The sequence below is a fragment of the Ranitomeya variabilis genome, chromosome 3 (genome assembly GCF_051348905.1).
Source record: "Ranitomeya variabilis isolate aRanVar5 chromosome 3, aRanVar5.hap1, whole genome shotgun sequence".
Taxonomy (NCBI): Eukaryota; Metazoa; Chordata; class Amphibia; order Anura; family Dendrobatidae; genus Ranitomeya; species Ranitomeya variabilis.
Window position 1 is genome coordinate 233,143,879 of NC_135234.1, and position 6,852 is coordinate 233,150,730.

Consider the following 6,852-nt stretch of genomic DNA (forward strand, 5'->3'; position numbering starts at 1 on the left):
GCAGTCTGTTATGTCAGGCTGAGGCATGGTGTATCTGTGTTTGAAAAATCGTATTTTCGCAGGCATACGAGGCATAGTCCTGTGTGCTAGCCTTGTTCTATTTTTTTTTAATTCACCAAAAAACAAAAAATTATTTATACAGTCTGTTATGTCAGGCTGAGTCCTGGTGTATCTGGGTTTGTAAAATCGTAGTTTCGCAGGAATATGTGGCATAGTTCTGTGTGCTAGCCTTTTTTTTTTTTTCATAAATCACCAAAAACAAAAAAATATTTAATACAGTCTGTTATGTCAGGCTGAGGCCTGGTGTATCTGTGGTGGAAAAATCGTAGTTTCGCAGGCATACGTAGCATAGTTCTGTGTGCTAGCTTTGTTCTACTCTTCTTAAAAAAAAAATCACCAAAAAACAAAAAATATTTAATACAGTCTGTTCTGTCAGGCTGAGGCCTGGTGTATCTGTGGTGGAAAAATCATAGTTTTGCAGGCATATGTGGCATAGTTCTGTGTGCCAGCCTTGTTCTACTCTTTTTTTTTAAAAAAAAAATTCACCAAAACCCCAAAAATATTTAATACAGTCTGTTATGTCAGGCTGAGGTCTGGTGTATCTGTGGTAGAAAAATTGTAGTTTTGTAGGCATACGTAGCATAGTTCTGTGTGCTAGCCTTGTTCTACTCTGTTTTTCTTTTTTTCCAAGATTCACCAAACCCCCCAAAAAAGTCCTCGACTTCGACCAACACTAACCGGTTCATCTTGATGCGCATTTGCTGTGTGATCTTGAACATGTTCTGCAGAAGAGTGTTCGCCGCGTCCTAATTTCTCCGGGTGTAAAAGAGCAGCCAATTATTTATATCTCGGGGCTGATCAGGACGGGACCCCTCATCTCTCGCAAACAATCAGCAAACTGTGGATTATATTCAGAAGATTTGTCTTTTTGCAGGATTTTTTCCGGAGGTGCGATTCTCCCTTCGAACTGTAGGAGTTCGGTATCGAAATTGAGCCCCCAGTCATGTAGATCTTTCTGAACGCTCTCATCCTTGTGTATGTAGTTCATGAACTTCCCATCTTGACGCTCCCTCTGTTCTGGTGATAAGCGGGTGTGAACGGCTAGGTCTTTCATGACGTTTAAGTCGTTTCTCATTCTGTCCGTCAGACCTGTTAGGTTACAGAACTCTGGTACCAGTACGATGGCTCCGTCTGTGGCTCCCAGTTTGGGCCTCTGGAGGATGTTCACGATTAGCAGCTGGATCATGTCTTTCATTTGTTCATTGTATTGGTTCTTATAGTAGTCCACAAAGCTGATCTCGCTTCCGTCTGTCTTCTTCAAGGTGGCCGCTGTAGTCATGTTCCAGGCGATCTCGTCTATACAGTAGGTTTTAGTGTTGAACTTGGTGAGGACGATCTGTCCCATAGGCTCCTTGCAGCAGGCGTCCTGGAACCTCTGATGGCCATACGAGGAGTAGAGGTAGCTCATGATGTCGTGCACAGTCTAGTTCCTGAGGACTTTATGGCTGACATCAATGCTCAACATGATGCTGGACTCGTACTAGAGGATGGAAGTGGAAAATATCGGGCAGATGGCGAGTCGTGGGCTCTGACTTCGGTGGCGTTGCTCGGGTTGTAATAGTTGCGTCCTATCTGCTTCATATCCATGATGTTACAGAAATGGAAGCAGGTGGGCGAGGTCGGTGGACGCTCATTGGTCAGGGTGATTGTTATCCGCACATTCTCTCTATTTCCAGTTTGGCTGAACACCTCGGTGACCTTATTCAGTCTTTTTGGTAAAAACAACATGGTTCCATCAAACACCCGTGCCTTCCTGATGGTTTCTTCATGCTGGGACAGGATGCCATACCGAAAACGCTTGGACTCCATGGCGGGGTTGAAATCAATGTGATACTGGTACAGGGCCCACTGTGGTCGGGACACCAGCTTGATATGGTTGGTCACAAGAGCAATCTTGGTTCCGGAGGCACCAGCTTTCCATTTTTGGATGTGTTCGGTAGTCTGCCGGGTGTTCATCCTGACGTCATGGAAGTCACACCTAGTGTGTATTGTGCCTAGTTTTTAATGAGACCTTCATCAATGTTTCGTCATTCTCCACTACTAGCTCACCATGGTGAACGTGTTGTATGCTGCTACAGCCATTCAATTTTTGGCCAAGAGTGTGTATGATACCCATAAATACATTTTTAAAACTGTAACCCCCATGGGGAAATGTTTGTCAGCCCCAGCACTTCATGTATGGGCATTACTTGTCTAGGAGACCCGCTCCTTAACATTGGGCCTAGTTTTTAATAATGCCTTACTCCACATATCATCATTCCCCGCTAGGGTTGAGCGAAACGGGTCGACCATTTTCAGAAGTCGCCGACTTTTGGCAAAGTCGGGTTTCATGAAACCCGACCCGACCCCTGTGTGGGGTCGGCCATGAGGTCGGCGATCTTCTGAATCTGGTATCGGGATTCCGATACCGAGTTCCGATATGTTTGCGATATCGGAAATCGGTATCAGAATCCACATTTAAGTGTAAAATAAAGAATTAAAATAAAAAATATTGATATGCTCACCTCTCCGACGCAGCCTGGACATCGCCGCTGGTAACCGGCATCTTCCGTTCCTAAAAATGGCGCTTGAAAGACCTTTCGAATGCTTCACGGCTTGTGATTGGTCGCGGCGGCCCACGTGACCGCTGAGCGACCAATCACAAGCCGGTGACGTAATTCTCAGGTCCTGTTCTGGTTCTCAGGTACATGAGAATTACGTCACGGCTTGTGATTGGTCGCTGAGCGGTCACGTGGGCCGCCGCGACCAATCACAAAGCCGTGACGTCATCGGAAGGTCCTTCACGCGTTCATTCTTAAGAAGGAAGGCTGCCGGAAAGAAGCCGAGGGTGAGTATATTCCTATTAGGTATATATTCACCCTCGTACGCGCCCTGCTTCTTTCCGGCAGCCTTCCTTCTTAAGAATGAACGCCTGAAGGACCTTCCGATGACGTCACGGCTTTGTGATTGGTCGCGGCGGCCCACGTGACCGCTCAGTGACCAATCACAAGCCGTGACGTAATTCTCATGTACCTGAGAACCAGAACAGGACCTGAGAATTACGTCACCGGCTTGTGATTGGTCGCTCAGCGGTCACGTGGGCCGCCGCGACCAATCACAAGCCGTGAAGCATTCGAAAGGTCTTTCAAGCGCCATTTTTAGGAACGGAAGATGCCAGTTACCAGCGGCGATGTCCAGGCTGCGTCAGAGAGGTGAGCATATCAATATTTTTTATTTTAATTCTTTATTTTACACGTAAATATGGATCCCAGGGCCTGAAGGAGAGTTTCCTCTCCTTCAGACCCTGGGAACCATAGTATCCCATTGCACTGCATTGGGTTTCGCGTTTCGGCCGACCCCGACCCCGACTTTTTTATAGGATCGGCCGATTTCACTCGACCCGACTTTTGAGAAAATCGGGTTTCGTGAAACCCGACCCGATCCTATAAAAATAAAAGTCGCTCAACCCTATTCCCCGCCACTAGAACACCATGGTGAACATGTTGTATGCTGCTACAGCCATTAAATTTTTGGGCAAGGGTGTGTACGATATCCATAAATACATTTTTTAAGCTGTAACCCCCCATGGGGAAATGTTGGTCAGCCCATACACTTAGTGTATTACGAGTCTAGGAGACCCGCTCCTTGGTAATGGGACAGTTTTGTTTAGGAGGCCCTCCTCCATGTTTCTTCCAAGGGGGGATTGGGGTGCATGCAAATTTGGGTCAAGTCGGCCCTTGCATTCAATGCATAAGGAAACTGTATGGCAGGACCAACTGAAGACTGTGAACTGGGTTTTCCTGTGGCCTTCCAGTATCTAGGTTCAAAGGCTTATTGGGGTGCATATGACTTGATAGCAGGGCAGGCCTTGCATTCAATGCAACATTTTTTCAGGAGGCCCCCCTGTACCTCTCATGAAAGGGGTATTGGGGTGCGTTGTAATTCTTGGCAGCCCAGCCACTCACTGCATAGGCAATAATAGCATAGGAGACCCACTGTTTAATAATGTCTTCTTAAGAATATTAATGCTGCCTGATGCCCCTCTAAAAATAGGCTGTGTGACTTTAAGAGTCTCTCCTTCAGAAATTAAACAAGATGTGTCTCCTTATGTATCACACACCACATGCCCAGCTAGGGTTGTTAAATGTTACAATGACATTTCCCAGTGAATGCATTTGTATTGGTTGAAAGCATTGTTACAGTTGAAAAGCACATCAAAAACGCTGCGTGTGAACATAGCCCAAGTGGTGGAGGAACATTTTAGTCTGGGGTTAAATATTTTGTCTTACATACAAGTCATTACCCTGGAAAGGATGTACCTTGGGCTACTTTCACACTAGTGTCGATATGGGCCCGTCGCAGTGCGTCGGGCCGACGTACCGACGCATGCTGTGAAATAAAAGCACAACGGGGGCAGCAGATGCAGTTTTTCAATGCATCCGCTGCCCCATTGTAATGTCCGGAGAGAAGGGGGCGGAGTTCCGGTCACGCATGCGTGGTTGGAAATGGCAGACACGACGCACAAAAAAAGTTACATGTAACTTTTTTTGTGCCGACGGTCCGCCAAAACACGACGCGATGCATCGCTAATGTAAGTCTATGGGAAGACAACTTTGCAGGATGCGTTTTTTTCTCCTAAACGACGCATTGCGACGTATTCCAAATGACGCTAGTGTGAAAATAGCCTTAACATATTTCCCAGCAAAATCTCCAATTTGGTTTTGGTTTTGTATGTTTTTTGGTGCACCTGTAAAAATGGAGTGAAACTCTGACAACATTGCTTACAACTGTGACCTAGGAGTCAGAAATGCTTCCAGGGGGGATCCCCATAATGTTCCTGTGTCATTTGAGCAGTGTTTCCATCATTTTCAGATGTTTTTAGACCTTGAAAGGACCCCTGGGGGGGGGATCGCGCTAAAAATACTCGGGTTTCCCATAGACTTACATTGGGCTCGTTGCTCGGGTCGAGTACCCGAGTATTCCAATTTGCTCGACCCAAGCAACGAGCAACCGAGCATTTTAGTGCTCGCTCATCACTAATAATGATGCTGTCTTAGCTCCTTTTTCTGCAGAATTGTAATTCATCCTTCTTCATCCACTGGGCAGATTGTTATAGAGGAATTATCTCTTAGGGATTTAATAGCCTTGGAAATTTAAATTGAATGTGTAATACATTCTTTTTTTTCTCCATAGCTTTAACTTTCTTTATCTCACTGATCTTTATATGTCAGGATCTGTTTGACATAATATTCAAATCTGCACAAGAAAAAATGTAAAATTTTGTGTTTTGCTTCCAATCTTATGTTATTTATTATATTTCACTCTATGTGGCATTTCCTAACCCAGACTTATACTTTTCATTTAGGGATTTCAATGACCATTTCATAAGCACACTACATTTTGATGGAGTTATTTTCACCTTCAAGTTCTCACATTAGGATCTTTTCGAGAGAAATGTTTAGGTATGGTGATGGATATGGGTTAGTCCAGACTTATGCTAATTCTTTTATGAGGAGCTGAGATAACTTCGTCATCTTAAAGGGGGTGTCCAGTACTTTACAAAAAAACAAAAAATATAAGCACTAACATGCAGGTAATTGCAACTTACCTGCCTGTTGTGCATGACACCGTTGACCCCCAGCACAGAGCGATCACAGAAGCCTCTGCTGATGTCACATATACAGAGCGGAGGCTTCTTTTCCGCTCTGCTCTGTCGACGGGGCAGGACTTCCGAGGTCATTCTGATTGACAGTTGAATCTCCGCTCTCTAACTGGGGAAGCCGGCTGTCAATCAAAGTGACCTCAGAAGTCCCGCCCCATCGCGTCATCAGAGGCAGCTGAATCCTCGGCAGGAGCTGTCTGTGACCACTCTGTGCCAGGGTAGAACGTTAGTGCTTAGATACATTTTTAGTTAAGTCCCGGATACTCTCTTTGAAGCCCTACAAAAGACCCTTCAGCATTACATTATTCAATTGTTCTCTTGATAACTTTTTGCTCACAAGTGAAGATGTCTTTCAAAGAGTTTACAAATAGCCCTAATGTTCTGAAGTGTTATTCAAAACATTGAAAGTTATCACCTAATCTTGAGTTTCAGTGATATTCCACAATCCTGAGAGAGGGGCTCTAAAATTCCCCATGGATTCATTCTCTATAGTACAGTCAGAATTCCTAATTCCTAAGAACATTGCGTCTCCTGCCAGTTGGACCCCCACCGATCCATAAGTTATCACCAATCCTGTGAATTATCCCTGTAGATAATTTTAAATCTTAGGAATAGCCCTTTAATGTCACTCATTTATTTGAAAAGTTGGCAAATTAAATAGCCAAGTTTAATAGGATATATTACCGTATTTTTCGGACTATAAGACGCACCTGATTTTAAGACGCACCCCCAAATTTGGTGAAGAAAAAGAGAAAAAAATATTTTTTTTATGTTAAATGGGAGTCTGTCTTATAATGCCAGTGTCCGTCTTACAAATCATATGTCCCTCATCCTGGTAGCTATATAACCCCCATCCTTGTGCTGGCACATGCCCCCTATGCTGCTGTCAGGCACATGCCCCCCTGGTCACTATATGCCCCCCTGTACTGCTGGCAGACACATGCCCCCCCCTGTGCTGCTGGCAGACACATGCCCCTCCCTGTGCTGCTGGCAGACACATGCCCCCCCTGTGCTGCTGGCAGACACATGATAAAATAACAAACACTTAACTCACGTTTCCCTGATGGCTCCATGCTCACAGCTCCTCGGTTGTGCTTCCTGATGTCATCACTGTGCTGTGCCGATCACATGATCGGATGTCAGCACAGACA

At 45.1% G+C, this 6,852-nt stretch overlaps 1 pseudogene; it reads right to left on the reverse strand.

The window, feature by feature from the left end:
- Positions 1-214: 214 nt before the first annotated feature.
- Positions 215-5,779, reverse strand: LOC143817668 (piwi-like protein 1 pseudogene; annotated as a pseudogene).
- Between the last annotated feature and the right edge of the window lie 1,073 nt (positions 5,780-6,852).